Genomic DNA, 17,558 nt, shown 5'->3' on the forward strand with positions numbered 1-17,558 from the left:
TCTGATGCTGGGAGGGATTAGAGACAAGAGGAGAAGGGGACGACAGAGGATGAGATGGCTGGATGGCATCACTGACTCGATGGACGTGAGTCTGAGTGAACTCCGGGAGTTGGTGATGGACAAGGAGGCCTGGCGTGCTGTGATTCATGGGGTCACAAAGAGTTGGACATGACTGAGCGACTGATCTGAACTGAAAGGGAAAGGCTATTTCTAGGCAGAAGAAATTGCACAGGGTAAGAGCTATGGGGGAAAGAGCCTGAAAACAAGGATTGGGACAACTCCTGAGTATGAGCAAGGTCCTATTTTGTATTTTGATGCCTGGATTGAGGTAAATTCCAGCTCTAGCACTGACAGGCTGGGAATCCTCAATCAAGGGATAGTGACTGGTACACAGAAAGGATAACAGCTGCTATAGTTTCTTTCTTCCCTTCCTACACAGCCCTTGGTGGATCAGACTCACATTGAATGGGTCAGAGTTTAAGTGAGAACAGAAAAAAGAGGAAGAAGATACAGGAAGGAGCCAAGAAGTTCTTTATATTCATATATAAACAGAATAAACTAGACCCAAAGTTAGCCATCCAGTCACCTTGTCTGCAAAAGTGATTAAAACTTTACGTGGATCATCAGGCAGGAATCTCAGCTGATTTTAAAGATGTTAAAAATTCATATTCAATTTGGATACTGGAGAGTCTTCCTACCCACAGAGAAGTCTGTGACTAGATTAGGAAACCTAGTCAGACTGTTGACCTGTTACTTATTTCTCTCAAGAATAAATGCTGCCTGTAGTCCAAACCTCAGGTCATCCACTCTGTTGCCCACTGGCATAAAGAATAAGACTGTGAGCAGCTGCTCCCTTGGACCCTGACTATAGCTCTGAACATCCCCAGCCCTCACCCTGAAGCAAAATGTCCAGAGAATAATTGAATTACATAGAAGAAGTCCTTTTCCTATATTTGTGCTTTGGAAAATAATATTTAGACTAATTCTAAAAACACGTATTTTCTTCAAAATGGTTACATGAGTTCTTTAGAGAACTGAATTTCCTCAGGACCCATAAAACTCATGTCTATGGAGCATTCTACAGTTTATGGATAAAATTAGAAAGAAGCTGTTAGGACTTCCCTGGTGGTACAGTGAATTGAAATCTGCCTGCTAATACAGGAGACATGGGTTCGATCCCTGATCCAGGAACATTCCACATGCCGTAGAGCAACTAAGCCACAACTATTGAGCCTGTGCTCCAGAGCCCGGGAGCCACAACTACGGAGCCCATGTGCTTCAGCTACTGAAGCCTGAGAGCCGTAGAGCCTGTGCTCTACAAGAGAAGCCATAGCAATGAGAAGCCCATGTACTGCAACTGGAGAGTAGCCCCCACTCACCACAAATAGGGAAAAGCCCACGCAGCAGCGAAGACCCAGCACAGTCATAAACAAATAAATAAAATTAAACAGGAAAGCAGTTGGGACAGAGCTGACCAGTGGGTATTATCTGTCTCCCTTTTGAGCAAAAAGGTTGTAGTCTAGAATGTACTTAGATCTCCAGTAGACTCCAGAAATCTCACAGATTACTGTTGCTGTTAATGTTATGGGCTTAACTGTGTTCACCCCACCCCCCTGAAATCCATATGTTGAAGCTCTAATCTTCCTGGTGTCCTTATAAGAAGAGTAGATTTGGACACACAAAGAGACCTGAGAGATGCATGCCCCAAGGAGAGATCATGGGAGGACATGGGGAGAAGGAAGCCATCTGCAAGTTAAGAGAGCAGCCTTAGAAGACAGACCTGCCAACATTCTGTCTACCTTGGACTTCCAACCTCCAGGATTGTGAGAAAATAACTTTCTGTTGTTTAAGTCACCCAGTCTGTGGTATTTAGTTATGGCAGCCAGAGCAGGCTAACACAATTAGTATTATAGAAGGTCGAAAGAGAACAGTGGCAGGAAGTGGGGTCGTATCCCATCTTTAGACAATTCTTTAGACAATCATTGCATAATCTGCAGCAAGTCACTTGACGTCTGTCTGCATTTTCCACCTCTCTCCTCCAGGGTCGTAAGGATTAACTGAGATAAAGTCTGTAAAGACCCTATCAATAACAGGGGTCCTCCAAGCATCCTTCACTTCTCTGTCTAGATAGCAGCTTTCTCCTAATTCAGGGGAGTGGATGGACTGAGCAGTGCCCCCACGGCTTTTCAGGTCTGAACTTTTGCAACTGTAACAGAAGTCTCATGAATGAGAGTAAGTTTCATATCTATAAAGCCCCAAAGTATTTTTACAGTCCTTCCCCTCACTGTGTCTCACAGTAAACACAGATGCACCCCTCTGACTTAACGTTAGTTTAAACCTCAGTTTTGAAAAACTGGATGAAACCCCAGCAGACCAGACTCCTGACTTCTAAAGTCTCCCGGCTTGCAAATCCAACCAGTCATGCAACACTGCACTCTTTAGAGTTAAGGCTTCATACCCACCAGAAGCAAACTTTAAATGAATGTAAATCCAAATGTCAATATTTGGTTCCAAAACCCACTTAATCCCCCATTCTCTGTCCCCACAGTACCTGGCTGAGCAATCCGGTTGCCCTCTTCTTGATGGATCAAAAGACACTTTTAAAATAAAAGTTTCTCATCATGTGGCTAAAAATGAAAATAAAATTTGTTTTCATTTGCTTTCTGTTTCATCACAAAATCCAGTATTCTTGTAGGTCCGAAGTCTCTCCACTCCTGGCAGGGGATTGTAAGGGAAGGGCAAACACTGACAAGTTCCTCTTTTTCTTCAAAGCATAGTAATAATGATTTGGACACAGTATGAACTTCCAGTTCAAAAAGAGAAGATGAGTGTAAGTACAAGTGAAATGAGCTTAAAAGATGCAAATCTGGAAATTCACATCAGGAAAGGAATTACTCATTTTTTCCCTGTTTATTCACAAAATGTGAGTCCTGTTGCTGTTAGTTTATTATTCTATAGCTTAAAATGAAAATAACGTGTTTTGAACATTTAATGTATATTAATTTTCTTGTTAACCAAGACAGAAAGCAAGAGAAATGAAATGAGCTGATTTAGTTAGTTAAAGTTTGTTGCTACCACAGCCAAAGTCATACTTATCATCTATACCTTGGGTCCCAGAGTGCGTGTGCGCTAAGTCGCTTCAGTTGCGTCCAGCTCTGTGTGACCCAATGAACTGCAGCCTGCCAGGCTCCTCTATCCATAGGATTCTCCTGGCAAGAATACTGGAGTAGGTTGCTATGCCCCTCTTCAGGGGATCTTCCTGACCCAGGGATCGAACCCGTGTCTCTTATGTCTCCTGCATTGGCAGGTGGCTTCTTTGCCACCAGCACCACCTGAGAAGCCCTCGGATTCCAGGAGACTTTAGCCAATGCATACTTTCTGTCACCAGAGTCCTGAGCAAGATTAACACAGAGCAAATGGACCACCACCGTTGATCCGTCCCATGATGGTAGTCAGGGCATCCTCCTGACTTTGAAGAGTCACTGGCTCCCACTTGTACATACACATTAAGAGCTTGTAAGCACAAGTTCCAGGAAGCAGGTTTACACCAGGCTTCAGGAATGGAGACGTTTCCCCCAGCAGTTGTCTTTAGAATGCCGTTATTGCATAATGTTTCCCCTACCTTGGCACAATCAGGAACTTTTTATGTTACAAAACTTATTTCAAAAAGAGCTTTCTGACATTAACTTATCTGATATAGAGGGACATTGAAGTTTTACCCTAAATAAATTCAACATTCTTGGTTTTCTATGGGATTAACAAGTGTTTCCCAACTTATGAGAAGGGTTTCTCTGAAGTGAGACCAGGAGCTGTGCTATCAGCCTGGATTTTTGAACTTTTAATGAAATCCATATGTAAATGTATGTTCACAGAGAACAAGTATAAAGATAGGCACCAACAATATAAACAGTACTTATCTCTTGGGGATAATTTTAAATTTTCTTCTTTTGTTTATCCATATATTCTGATTTTCTTTAACAAACACCTATTACTTTTATAATAACAGACGATGTAAAACAGGATGGAAAGAGGGAATGTGGAAATGTGATTATAGTGGGCCATCCAAATATTAATGTATCAAGTCTTAATCCCTGGAATCGGTAAATGTTGTATCTTTGTAGATATGGTTAAGGCTCTTGAAATGGGGGCATAACCCTGGATCTGGGTAAGCACTAAATGCAATAAAAAAAAGTGTCCACATAAAAGAGAGGCAGAAGGAGATTCAAAACAGAAAAGGAAAGGACAATGTGACCATGGAGACAGTGATTGACCGGCTGTGAGTCAAGGAATGCTGGCAGCCACCTGAAGCTAGAGGAGGCAAAAAATGGATTTTCTTCTAGAGCCTCTGGAGGGAGTGTGGTCCTGCTGACAACTTGGTATCCACCCAGTGATGCCGACTTGGGACATCTGGCCTCCAGAGTGTGAGAGAATAAATTTCTGTTGTTTTGAGCCACCTAGCCTGTGTTATTTTGTTACAGCAGCTACCGGAGACTAATGCTGTAGTGTGTCATGGTAAAATGACAAAATGATATCCCCCTTCATTCAAGCACATCCTCCATATGGCCTCATCACTTTGCTTTGCAAACAGATTTGCAGTCAGGTGTTTTCAATACATTTAGAATGGATGCTCTGCTGTGCTCACTCAGCTGTGTTCAACTCTTTGTGACCCCGTGGACTGTAGCCTGCCAGCCTCTTCTGTCCATGGGATTTTCCAGGCAAGAATACTAGAGTGGGTTGCCATTTCCTATTCCAGGGGATCATCCCAGCCCAGAGATCAAACCCGCATCTCTTGCATCTCCTACACTGGCAGATAAATTCTTTGCTGTTGCCACCTGGGAAGCTCAGCTTTAGAATGGATAATGTACTAGAAATTTTGACATCCTGAAGAAGTTCCAAGAGCTATGTCCCTCGCCCTTTTACTTTTCTTCCCAGTCTCTTCCCAACCTTTACTCGTCCGGGGAGTGTGGCAAAATGGAAATGCCCAGGGATCTGGAGCTAAGACCTAAATTCAAGTGTGGGTTTCATCTTGCTTCTTAGCAGGAAAATGGTGGCTAGCCAGCCTGCTCCAGGACTTTTTGAACATCATCTGAGCTACTGTATCTGAAAATACCACCTGCGTGCTATTCTGTGACTTTAAACATTTATAGATACTCATGCCTTTTACTCTCAGTATAATGGAAAAGGAGAGGAAAAGTCACAATACTTTTCTCCCTGGGGGCCTGCAACTCATAATTCTAATTGTTCTAGAATTTTGCTAGTCTTCTGGCCCAGAAAATCAGTAGCGGGGGAAGTTACTGGGCTAATTCATGTTTGGTAACTTCCTTGTATGCCTTAAAAAGGAGAGTCAAAACTTCTTGACTAACTCCTTTAGGAAGTAGGGGTATATTGTGTCTATTATTCTCTGTTTTATATATATACATAAAATATTTTTAAAAAATCTATAATTCCCCATCCTTACTCCTTACAGTTGGCCTAATAATTCAGATACACTAATATAAGAAAGGCTTTAGTGAGAGAAACTAAATGTGAAAGGACTGATTGTTGATTTTCAAGGCAACTGAAATCCTCTCCTAAAATTAACATTTGAAATAGCTGGAGATATTTTGCAAGAAGAAAAAAACACCTTAAGGAGGTAATGATAGCTGTGTTCAGATGCCCACAGGGACGTGGCCTAGGGAAGAGGGAGCAGGTCTCAGATGTTTATGACAAATAAATGCTGTTTACAAGGAATCAGAATCTCATTCAAAATGCCAAGAAGCCTAAAGATACTTCTTTAGGGTAATGTACTTCTTTGGGGTAATTGATGATTATCTTTTACTCTCCTTGAATTTTAAAATACCCTTCCAATAATTGGACAGTTTCCCAAATTATGAAATCCATATTCCTAAATCCTTCCCTGGTGGCTCATCTGGTAAAGAATCTGCCTGCAATGCAGGAGACCTGGGTTCGATTCCTGGGTTGGGAAGATCCCATGGAGGAGGGACAGGCTACCCACTTCAGTGTTCTGACCTGGAGAATTCCATGGACTGTATATGGGGCCACAAAGAGTCAGATACGACTGAGTGACAATCACTTTCACAAAGCAGAAGCCAGAAACCCTTTTTTCTTAAAAAAAAAAAAAAAAAAAGTTATTTATTAAATAGTTTTTTCTTTTTTTGAATATTCTCCCTATTCTATGTATGTATGTATTTATAGCTGCACTGGGTCTTTGCTGCTGCATGCAGGTCTTCTCTAGCTGCAGTGAACGGGGCTTCTCACTGCAGCGGATTCTCTTGTTGTGGAACACGGGCTCTAGAACGCGAGCCCAGTAGCTGCGGCACACAGGCTTGGTTGCTCTGTGGCATGTGGGATTTTCCCGGACCAGGGATTGAACTCATGTCTCCTGCATTGGCGGGCAGACTCTCAAACTATGAACCACCAGGGAAGTCCTTAAAATTTTATTTATTTATTTTAATTAGAGGATAATTACAATATTGTGATGGTTTTTGCCATACATCAATATGAGTTGACATTAGGTGTACGTATGTCCCCCCCGTCTTGAACCCCCTTCCCACCTCCCTCACCTTCCCACCCCTCTAGGTTGTTGCAGAGCTCTGGCTTTGGGTTCCTTGAGTCATACATCAAACTCCCACTGGATATCTCTTTTACAGATGGTAATGTATATGTTTCAATGCTAACCTCTCAAATCATCCCACCCTCACCTTCCCACACTGTCTCCAAATGTCTGTAGAAATCCTTGTTCACAGCGTTCCTTGAAGTTAGCGAGTACATACCTACCCTCAGGGTTCTGCTGATGGGAAGCTAACATAAGACTACAATGGAGTGCCAAGGGGTTACAGTGTGAAAGCCATCCTGGTGAAACAGCATAGAGACATCCCTCTTGTGAAAGCAGTGGCATAGTTGCTCCAGCTCTGTCCTGCAGAACCTGAGTCCAGAGGTAGAGACAGTAGGGTTTCCAAGCAACCCAGCACTGAAATTACCTGTTCTTGCCTACACAGCCTTCCAGGCCTGGTTCTCTGCACCCCACTAAAGATTCTGTTAGTTATCTGATATCTTCAGTAAATTCCTTTTCTGCTTAAACTCGCTGAAGTGGGTTCTGTTGTACTTGTCGTGTAAAGTACTGTCTTAGCAATTAATTGGCATCAGTTCTCTAGGAGGTTAGCATTTGCTTTATGTGGGAAGTTGAGTTAGTTCTGATCTCTATCTAATTTATGATTCTGTGAGTTAGAGTGGTAAGGGTACGGGAAGCAGGACATCTGGGTAAATACACTTGATCAGTGTCCCAGCAACTATTTGCAATTACTTTTCCACTACAGGTAACTTAAAAATTGAAGCAAGAGTGTACAGAAGACAGTTGGGCCAAGGCTTAACTGATAGTCCACCTTTAGTCATACAATAATTCCTTTAGGTAAAGCACAGCCCTAACCACTCAAAATATTTACAATGGAAATATTTTGAAACAAGTCTATGATGACTCTACCTTCGTTTGATTTAGTGATGAATCTCACAGTTAACAAGTTCAGGTGTGAAATATGCAAACTTTGTTTCTGTATAAATCAAGCTGCTATTCTGATACAGCCTCCATTTCAGTTGATGGTAGACTTCTAATCTATTCATTTTGAGGTAAGCTTCTCCAGTTCAATGAACCCTCAGTCTATCCAGATCTGTAATTTAGTCATATTCGAACTTAAAACTCCTGTTGGTATGTTTTCCTCTCTCTCTGCTTCCTGGGTGGTATTCTAAGTTCTGCATCTAACAGCAGTGAAGAGGATCAGAATCCTCTCCTCCACTCAGTTCCTCTGATGGATCATGTTGCTGGTGTGCTCAACTTGAGTGTGGTGCTTGGCTTTTGGGTGTTTAAGTTCCATTTCCTGATGTGCATTCTGTCTGGTTGCCTGATGCCAGGAGACTGCTAAAGTGTGCTTCCTTCCTCCTATTGCTCCAAGTCAGCAGTTTACATCTCAGCCTTTGAATGCATGTTTTCCACCCCTGCCTGATACACTGGCTCTCCCTCTGCTTCTCCCATCTCCTCACGGAAGGCTGGGAACTTCAGACTTCCTGAATGCTGTAGGAAAGCCTCCAGAAGCTGGAAGGGAGGGTCTTCCTCCTCCCAACCACAGACGCTCTAGATTTCTGGGTCAATGGACTCAGGACCGCTGAGAAAGTTCTTGAGAGGAAAAAATGAGCAGGGATAATTGGTCAGTATCTAAAATAATTCATCCATCAGATTTTATTGAGGGTGGTCCTAGATTAGGCTATTTATGTTTGAAAAGTGAACATACTGTTTTCTATTTTTAAAAAATTGATTCTGCAAAAGCCTTTTTGTATGTAATTAATGAATGATTACCTTTGGTTCAATGAAGAAAATACAGCAAGCACTGAATGAGATATATTTTTTACTGTTTGAAAGTAAACTGCTTTTATCCTTATAAAATATTTTTAAATTAAAAAAGTAATACATATTAATTTCAGAAAATTTGGAAAACATAGAAAAGCTTAATATAGAAAAACGCAGACCTCACTCACAATAATAATCACTTGCCACTTTGAGATGTTATCCTTTCAGTTATATTTTCTTATATCTTTGTATCTATATAATATTAGGACCATATGCAAATTGGGATCATGGTAGATTGTTTTACAAACAGATTTTTTTCACTTCATAAAGAATTTTGAGATTTTCCTCCATATCATGAAATAACTCAAGAAGATGATTCAGTGTATCATTTTATTAAATGGATGTCCCACAATTTCCTTACCCATTCTCCTGGACATTTAAATTGTGTCCAGTTTTTAATCTTTAATAAATGTCTTCAATGTGCACATTTTTTAAAATAAATTCTTTTTTCTTTTTTGGATGCACTGCATGGCTTGTGGGATCTTAGTTCCCCAACCAGGGATTGAACCCAGACCCTAGCAATGAGAGCGCCAAGTCCTAATCACTGATCCTCCAGGGAATTCCCAGAACAAATTCTAAAAAACAGAAATTTGGTGCCAAAGAAAATACACTTTTTAAAGATTTTAAAATAAAATTTGTCAAGAGAAAAATCAGACAGCTCAAATTAATGAGTTTTAGCACTTCACTATGTATGGGGAGATTCAAGAGTCTGGGTGCAATAAAATCATACTTATGATATGAATGCATGATATGTATGATATATCATATGAATGAATATGAATGATACATTATACATTCATACATATGTATGATATACAATTTGTCAAATTGTTTTTTAGAAAAGATATATCTATGTAACTATTGAGAGATGAATCATCCAAAACCCATAACATTCACTTAATCTTTGCTAATCTGATTAATATAAAATGATACCTCACTATTACTTGATTATGCTTTTCTTTAGATTAGTCAAGTTGAATTCTTTGCATCTTTGCTGACAATTCTGAGTCCTTATTTTATGAATTGTCTGTTCAAGTCCTTTGCCTCTTTCTTTGTGTTTTTTATTGATGTACAGTTGATTTACGGCATTTAATTGGTCCCATGGACAGAGGAGCCTGGTGGGCTGCAGTCCATGGGGTCGCTAAGAGTTGGACACGACTGAGCATCTTCACTTTCACTTTTCACTTTCATGCATTGGAGAAGAAAACGGCAACCCACTCCAGTGTTCTTGCCTGGAGAATCCCAGGGACGGGGCAGCCTGGTGGGCTGCTGTCTATGGGGTCACATAGAGTTGGACACGACTGAAGGGACTTAGCAGCAGCAGCAACAGCAGCATTGGTTTTAGGTGTACAGCAAGAGGATTTATTTATACATATATGTATATGATTATTTTTCACTATAGGTTATTATGAGATGTTGAATAGAGTTCCTTGTGCAATATAGTTTTTTTTTTTTTTTACAAATCAACTGCATTGATTTACAGTTTACATACATGAAATTGTACCCATTTAAAGTTGTTCAGCTAATAAGTTTTGATAAAGATCACCATGAACATAACAGAGAACCTTTTTATCACTCTAAAATTTCCCTCAAGCCTCTTTGTAGCTTTGGTTCCAGACAACGACCAATCTGCTTTTTGTCATTATAGATCATAATTTCTCTTATTTAGAATTTCATATGAATGGAATCATAAAGCATATACATTTTTGTGTCTGTTTTCATCACTGAGCATAAGGCTTTGGTATTCATCCATATCCCTATGCGTATCAGTATATCATTCCTTCTGATGCTGAGTACTATCCCATTGTATGGCTATATCACAATTTATCCGTTTATCTACTAATCTATTGATGGACATTTGGGTTGCTTCCAGTTTTAGATTGTTATGAATAAATCTGCTATGGAATAAAATGAAATGTTACTAAGCCATGAAAAGGAAAGCATTTGAGTCAGTTCTAATGAGGTGGATGAACCTAGAGCCGTTATACAATGAAGTAAGTCAGAAAAAGAAAGATAAATATCATATACTTACACGTATATATGGAATCTAGAAAGGTGGTACCAATGAATTCATTTGCAAGGCAGCAATGGAGAAACAGACATAGAGAACAGACTTATGGACACGGGAGGCGGGGGAGGGAGGAGAGGGTGAGATGTATGGAGAGAGTAACATGGAAACTTATATTACCGTATGTAAAATAGATGCCAACTGGAATTTGCTGTATGGCTCAGGAAGCTCAAACAGGGGCTCTGTATGAACGTAGAGGGATGGGATGGGGAGGGAGAGGGGAGGGAGGCTCACCTATGGGTGATTCATGTTGATGTTTGATAGAAAACAAATTCTGTAAAGCAATTATCCTTCAAAAAATAAATTTAAAAAATCTGCTATGAACATTTCCTAGAAATCTTCGCAAAGACATAGGTTTTCTTTATGTAAGTACTTAGAATTCATGGATCCCATGTTAACTATATGTTTTCAACTTTATTAGTAACTACTGAAGTTTGTTTTTGTGTATGAGAGTTCCACATACACGTCCTCTCCAGTGCTTAGTATTATCAGTCTTTTTCTTTTTAAAAAAATGTTTATTTTTATTTGGCTGTGTGGTTATTGGTTGTGGCACACAGAATCTTCACAGCGGCATGCGGGCTTCTCTAATTTCGACGCGCAATCTCTAGGGCACGCGGGCTTTGTTGCCTTGCGGTGTGTAGGACTTGTTAATAGTTCCCCGGCCAGGGATCGAACCTGTGTCTCCTGCATTGGAAGGCAGATTCTTAACCACTGGACCACCAGGGCAGTCCCATATCAGTCTTCTTCAATGTAGCTGTTTAATGAGCCTGCAGGAGCATCTCATTGTGGTTATACTCTACATTTCCATTGTGACTAACAATGTTGTGTACTTTTAATATGCTTATTGATCAAAAGAATATGTTCTTTGGTGAAACATCTGTTCAAATCTTTTGTCCATGTTTTTAATGACGAGCTGTAACAATTTTTTAATTATTCTAGAGGCAAATCATTTGTCAGATATATGGATTGTGAATATTTTCTCCCAGTTTGTGGTGTGTTTTTTCATTGACTTAACAAAATCTTCAACCATTTTTAATTTTTATGAAGTTCAAGTCACCATTTGTTTCTTTCATGTTTTGTGTTTTTCTGTCACATTTAAGTTTGTTACCACAAGATGGCAAAGATTCCATCTGCAATCTTAATTTCCCTTTGCCACATAACGTAATGTGTTCACAGGTTCTGGGTATGAGAATGTGGACATCTTTGCTGTTGTTGGTTGTTTGGTCGCTGGGTCATGTCTGACTCTTTCTTTGGGGGGGCGTTATTCTGTCTACCGCATATGTCCTTTATCAGAATGAGGAGCTACTCTTTTGTTCCTAGTTTGCTGAATATTTTTTACCATGACACATATTGAGTGTTTACTAAGTGCCAACCACTCTGCTAATTGTTTTTATGCAGGTTATGTCATTTAACCCTCACCTACGACATGATTATCATCCTCAATTTACAGAGGAGTAACTTCCCCAGTCTCATATAACCAATAAGTGGCAGAATAAGATTTAAACAGAAATATGTTAAAACTGAAGTTCAGTCTTTTACTAACTGCTAAAAATAAACTGGGCTTCCCTGGTGGCTCAGATGGTAAAGAATCCACCTGCAATGCAGGAGACCTGGGTTTGATCCCTTGTCAGGAAGATACCTAGAGAAGGGAATGGCAGCCCACTCTAGTATTCTTGCCTGGAGAATTTCACGGATAGAGGAGCCTGGTGGGCTACAGACTATGCAGTTGCAAAAGAGTTGAACATGACTGAGCAACTAACACACATACACAAATAAACTACAGATTGGATATTATTCACTTTCTGCACAAGGTCATTCACTTATCTTTTTAAACTGCTTTTATTGAGATATAATTCAAATATCTTCCACTTTTCTTATTTAAAGTGTACAATTCAGTAGCTTTTAGTATATTCTTAATGTTGTATACCCATTTATGCAACATACACACAGTCAATTTTAGAACATTTTCATTTTCTAAAATGAAAAGGAAAACTTGCTCTCTTTAGCTGTCATCCCTAACCCCTACACCCTCTAGCCCTAGCCCTACTTGCTGTCTCTAGAGACTCCCTTATTCTGGATATTTCATATAAATGGAATCATAATATGCACTCTTTTGTGACTGGTTTCTTTCTCTTAGTGTTTTCAAGATTCATCTATATTGTAGCATTAACTCATTACTTTTTATTACCAAATAATGTTCCATTATATGGATATACCAACTTTACTTATCCATTCATCAACTGATAAACATTTAGACTATTTCCACTTTTGTCTGTTATGCATAATGATGCTATAAATGTTTGTGAATGAATTTTTGTGTGGACATAAGTTTCCATTTCTCTTGGGGATATACCTAGGAGTAAAACTGCTAAATCATACAGTACATCTATGTTTAACCATTTGAGAAATTGACAGACTGTTTTCCAAAGTAGTGGCACTGTTTTCTTTAAATAATGAGAGTGGTGTTATGATGGTTCTAATTCCTCTACATCTTCGTCAACACTTGCTATTGTCTTTTTTGTTATAGCCATCCTATGGGTGAAAAGTGGTATCTAAATTGGTTTTTGCATGCATTTACACTTTCATTTATTCACCCTTTAAAAAAAATAAATGAAAAAAAAAAAATGAACAGGGACCTCCCTGGTGGTGGTTCAGTGGCTAAGACTTTGTTCTCCCAATGCAGGGGGCCTGAGTTCAATCCCTGGTCAGGGAACAAGGTCCCACAAGCCACAACTAAGAGTTCATATGCCACAACAAAGACCAGACACAGCCAAATAAATAAATTATTTAAAATAAATGAGCAGATAAATAGCATAATGACATATTTGTGATAAGTTCTAGAAATAGCCAGGGTACTATCATTGAGACTAATATGGCAGTCAAGGAATCTAGGAAGGTGATATTTAAGCTGAGTTCTCAAGAATGGATGGAACCAGCCCTGAAAATGCCAAGGAAGAACTTTCCAGATAGAGAAGAGCAAGCACGGAGGATTGAAAACTGTCCTGGGTGACTGACTGCAAGTGGGAGAGTACAAGAGATGAGGCTAGTGAGGTATGCAGGAGAAGGGAAAAGAGTTTGGATTTTATCCTAAATACAGTGGGAATCCATGAAAAGGTTCTACATTGAGAGAGGCATGATGCTGTTCCTGTTTTAAAAGATCACTTTAGCTGCTGCATTGCAAAACCAGTTAAGAAGTGTTCACAGATTTCCACACGAGAAATAACAGTAACTTTAATAAGAGTGGCAGTAGTGAAGATGCATAGAATTTCTTCCAAGCTCTATTTGAAATGTAGAACAAGCAAGACTGGATGGGACCTGAGGGGTGAGTGAAAGGGAGGAGTCAATAATGACATTCAAGTTTCCAGCTTCAGTGAATGAAAGTGTCATTTTCCAAGATAAAAATGAGTTAGCAATGGTAGCCTGGTGGGCTGCTGTCTATGGGGTCACACAGAGTCAGACACGACTGAAGTGACTTAGCAGCAGCAGCAGTGGTATGTACTGGCTCCAAATATGCTTAAATAAATCTTGAAAACTTTCAATTCATTTTTTCTGGAGTTATTGTCCATTCAAGTGGATAAACATACGCTTCCTTGGTTATAAATATAATGACAATTGACTGAGGTCTGGTGGTTCAGATGGTAAAGCATCTGCCTACAATGCGGGAAACCCGGGTTCAATCCCTGGGTTGGGAGGGTCCCCGGGAGAAGGAAATGTCAACCCACTCTAGTACTTTTGCCTGGAAAATCCGATGGACAGAGGATCCTGGTAGGCTACAGTCCATAGCGTCACAAAGAGTCAGACATGACTGAGCGACCTCACTTCACTTTGGATTTATTTGCCCTTATGCTACAGTTTGTTGTATTACATTCTTATCTCACTAGTATTAGTTCAAAATAGAAAACATTCCCTTCCATTTTCAATCACTCTGAAGTATCATAATTGAAATCATTAAGATGATAGTTTCAGGACTTCCTTGGTGGTCCAGTGGTTAAGACTCCACACTTACACTGCAGGGGGCAAAGGTTTAATCCCGGGTTAGACCTAAAATCCTCATGCTGTGTGGTGTGGTCAAAAAAAGAAAGAAAATGGAAACAAAAAAATGCTATATCCATCAAATTGACGTGTTTTTAAAAATAATTATATCCAGTATTAATAACAAGGATGAGGGTAGGGAAACACTTACACTGTGGCAATGGAGGTACTATTTGTTACTATCTCTTGGAAGACAGTTTACAAATATGGATTTTAAAACCTCAGACATTCGTACTCTTTGATCTGAGTTATTCCTCTTTTTAAAAATATATAAATATTTTAAAATTTATTTTAAAAATATTTAAAATTTATATATTTTAAAAATATATAAATAAAAAGGAAACAATCATGAATATGTATTAATACAGAAGTACAGCTATAAGGTTGTTTATCATGGTGCTGTTTTATCATTATGAAAATTTGGAAAGAAAGTCAATGAATACAGAGAGTTTACAAATTATAATATATCCAGTAAATGAATAAAAGGCAACATTAAAATGTTATAGAAAAAACATGGTGACATCAGAAAATGTTAATGTTATGGAATACGATATATGCTTATATATAAATACTTCAAAAAGTATTGTAACAGTTTAAGACGTTAATAGTGGTTACCTCTATAGGTAATACAACAGGATGATTTTTCTTTACAGTTTTCTCCAATAAGCATGTAATAATTTTAAGATAAGACAAAGAGTGATAAAATAAAAGACAAAACAAAACAAAAAAATTCGTGAGTTTCCCACTTAAGTTTGAGTTAATTTCAATAAACATCACAACTAAAGTTTTTCAGTCTGAAGACTAGCCTCTTAAACAATATTTAAAACATGAAAGTCAAGTAGGCAAATTAAATATACCATGTGTACCACTTCTGAAGGTCAACAAACCCATTATTTAAAGAAACAAAAAACAGGACACGAATTCCTGAAACAGGAATCATAGCCCACAAATATCCTGACCTCAGCTGCCCAAAGTCTGGACTGGAGGAACAAATGTCTGTAATTTATTAGGATTATATCCTCATTGACAAAATGATTACTGAGTGTGTTGCAGCACCTGGGTAATGACATCAAAAACTGCTCTCTTAAATTTTGTTGTAACTACTGCAAAATGATTGCTAAGGTGCCAAATTCAGTTGACACCCAGAGCTGTGTGGGGAAAAAAAAAAAAACAAAAAACCAAAAAGCAAAAAAAATGAACAAAAACAAAGAAATCCTTAAACATCAAAGGAAGAGTAATGAACTCTGAAGAGTAGCAAAATACAAAGCAGTTTCAAACACTGTGGCTGAGACTCGAGTTAGATGACTTCTGTTCATATCTTAGTCCTGCCGCTTAGTATTTCCCTGATTTTTGACAAGTGATAAACTCTTTTCTGCCTCATAGCCGTTATCCATCAGGTGGGTAAAATAACAGTATCTACTTAAGGAGAATGTCATGAGGATTAAATGATTTAATGTAATGCTTTACCATAATGCTCGGCACTTAGTCATGAAACCATTAGCTGTAAGTATCAGGCACATGTTATCCATTATGGTTATACATCCAGTTGGAGTTTCAGGAGAGGAGAGAGAGAATAGAGTAGGAACAATATCGGAAAAGATAATAACTAAAAATTTCAAGAACTGAAGAAAGACACAATGTTGAGGTTCAGGTTATGCAGTAAGTTCTAAGTAATATAAACAAAAAGAAATGCATACCATACTCATTTCAATATCCATTCTCTGCATATAGAAAGGCAAAGGCATATTAAAAGAAATCAAAGAAGACAATATTTGAAGACAATATCTTCAAAGAAATGAAGCTGTTTTCTCAATAGCAACCAGAAAACAAAAGACAGGTGGATACCTTTTGAGAAGTATGTGCTAAGAAATAGTAACTTTTGACCCATAATGGTGTTACCTGGAGGAGGAAATAGCAACCCACGCCAGTATTCTTGCCTGGAGAATCCCACGGACAGAGGAGCCAGGTGGACTACAGTCCGTGGAGTCAGACACAACTGAAGAATTGGGAACAACTGAAGCGGCACACACATGCACACACACAACGATGTTCCCAATACAAACATTTTTTTAAATAGAAGGAAAATAAAGACATCTGTATATAAAAACACACATTATTCCACCACTGTATCTTCAATAAAGGAAATCTTAAAGATGTACTTCAGGTAGAAAAAAGTAGAAAGTCAGAGGTGAAAGAACTAATGGTGATTAAAGAAAATTAAATTGGGCGCAAGGAATCTAAATAAACACTGACAATATAAAACATAATATCAATTTTTGTGGAGTAACAAAGTAGCATGAAGGAGAACCAAAATCTATAACAAAAGTAGTTTCCAAATTGTTTCAGTCAGTTCAGTCGCTCAGTCATGTCCGACTCTTTGCGACCCCATGGACTGCAGCACGCCAGTCCTCCCTGTCCATCACAACTCCCGGAGTCCACCCAAACCCATGTCCATTGAGTCAGTGATGCCATCCAACCATCTCATCCTCTGTTGTCCCCTCCTCCTCCTGCCCTCAATCTTTCCCAGCATCAGGGTCTTTTCAAATGAGTCAGCTCTTCGCATCAGGTGGCCAAAGTATTGGAGTTTCAGCTTCAGCATCAGTCCTTCCAATGAAAATTCAGGACTGATCTCCTTTAGGATGGACTGGTTGATCTCCTTGAGTCCAAGGGACTCTCAAGAGTCTGACAGAATGTGGTCCACTGGAAAAGGGAAGGGCAAACCACGTCAGTATTCTTGCCTTGAGAACCCCATGAAGAGTATGAAAAGGCAAAAAGATAGGACAGTGAAAGATGAACTCCCCAGGTTGGTATGTGCACAATATGCTACTGGAGATCAGTGGAGAAATAACTCCAGAAAGAATGAGGGGATGGAGCCAAAGCAAAAACAACACTCAGTTGTGGATGGGACTGGTGATAGAAGCAAGGTTCGATGCTGTAAAGAGCAATATTGCATAGGAACCTGGAATGTTAGGTCCATGAATCAAGGCAAATTGGAAGTGGTCAAACAGGAGATGGCAAGAGTGAACGTCGACATTCTAGGAATCAGCGAACTAAGATGGA

The 17,558-nt window shown here is 39.2% G+C and overlaps 1 protein-coding gene and 1 pseudogene across 1 annotated transcript in view; one reads left to right on the plus strand and one right to left on the minus strand.

The window, feature by feature from the left end:
* The window catches only part of NLRC4 (NLR family, CARD domain containing 4), a 52,398-nt gene extending 49,674 nt beyond the window's left edge, over positions 1-2,724 (minus strand). Inside the window, exon 1 of the mRNA XM_010829817.1 lies at positions 2,552-2,724. The gene's annotated coding sequence lies outside the window, so the exon portion shown is untranslated. The remainder of the gene's footprint in view (positions 1-2,551) is intronic.
* Positions 1-17,558, plus strand: part of LOC104981005 — a 28,954-nt pseudogene that overhangs the window by 6,803 nt on the left and 4,593 nt on the right.

The sequence above is a fragment of the Bison bison genome, unplaced genomic scaffold (genome assembly GCF_000754665.1).
Source record: "Bison bison bison isolate TAMUID 2011002044 unplaced genomic scaffold, Bison_UMD1.0 scf7180017864508, whole genome shotgun sequence".
Taxonomy (NCBI): domain Eukaryota; kingdom Metazoa; phylum Chordata; class Mammalia; order Artiodactyla; family Bovidae; genus Bison; species Bison bison.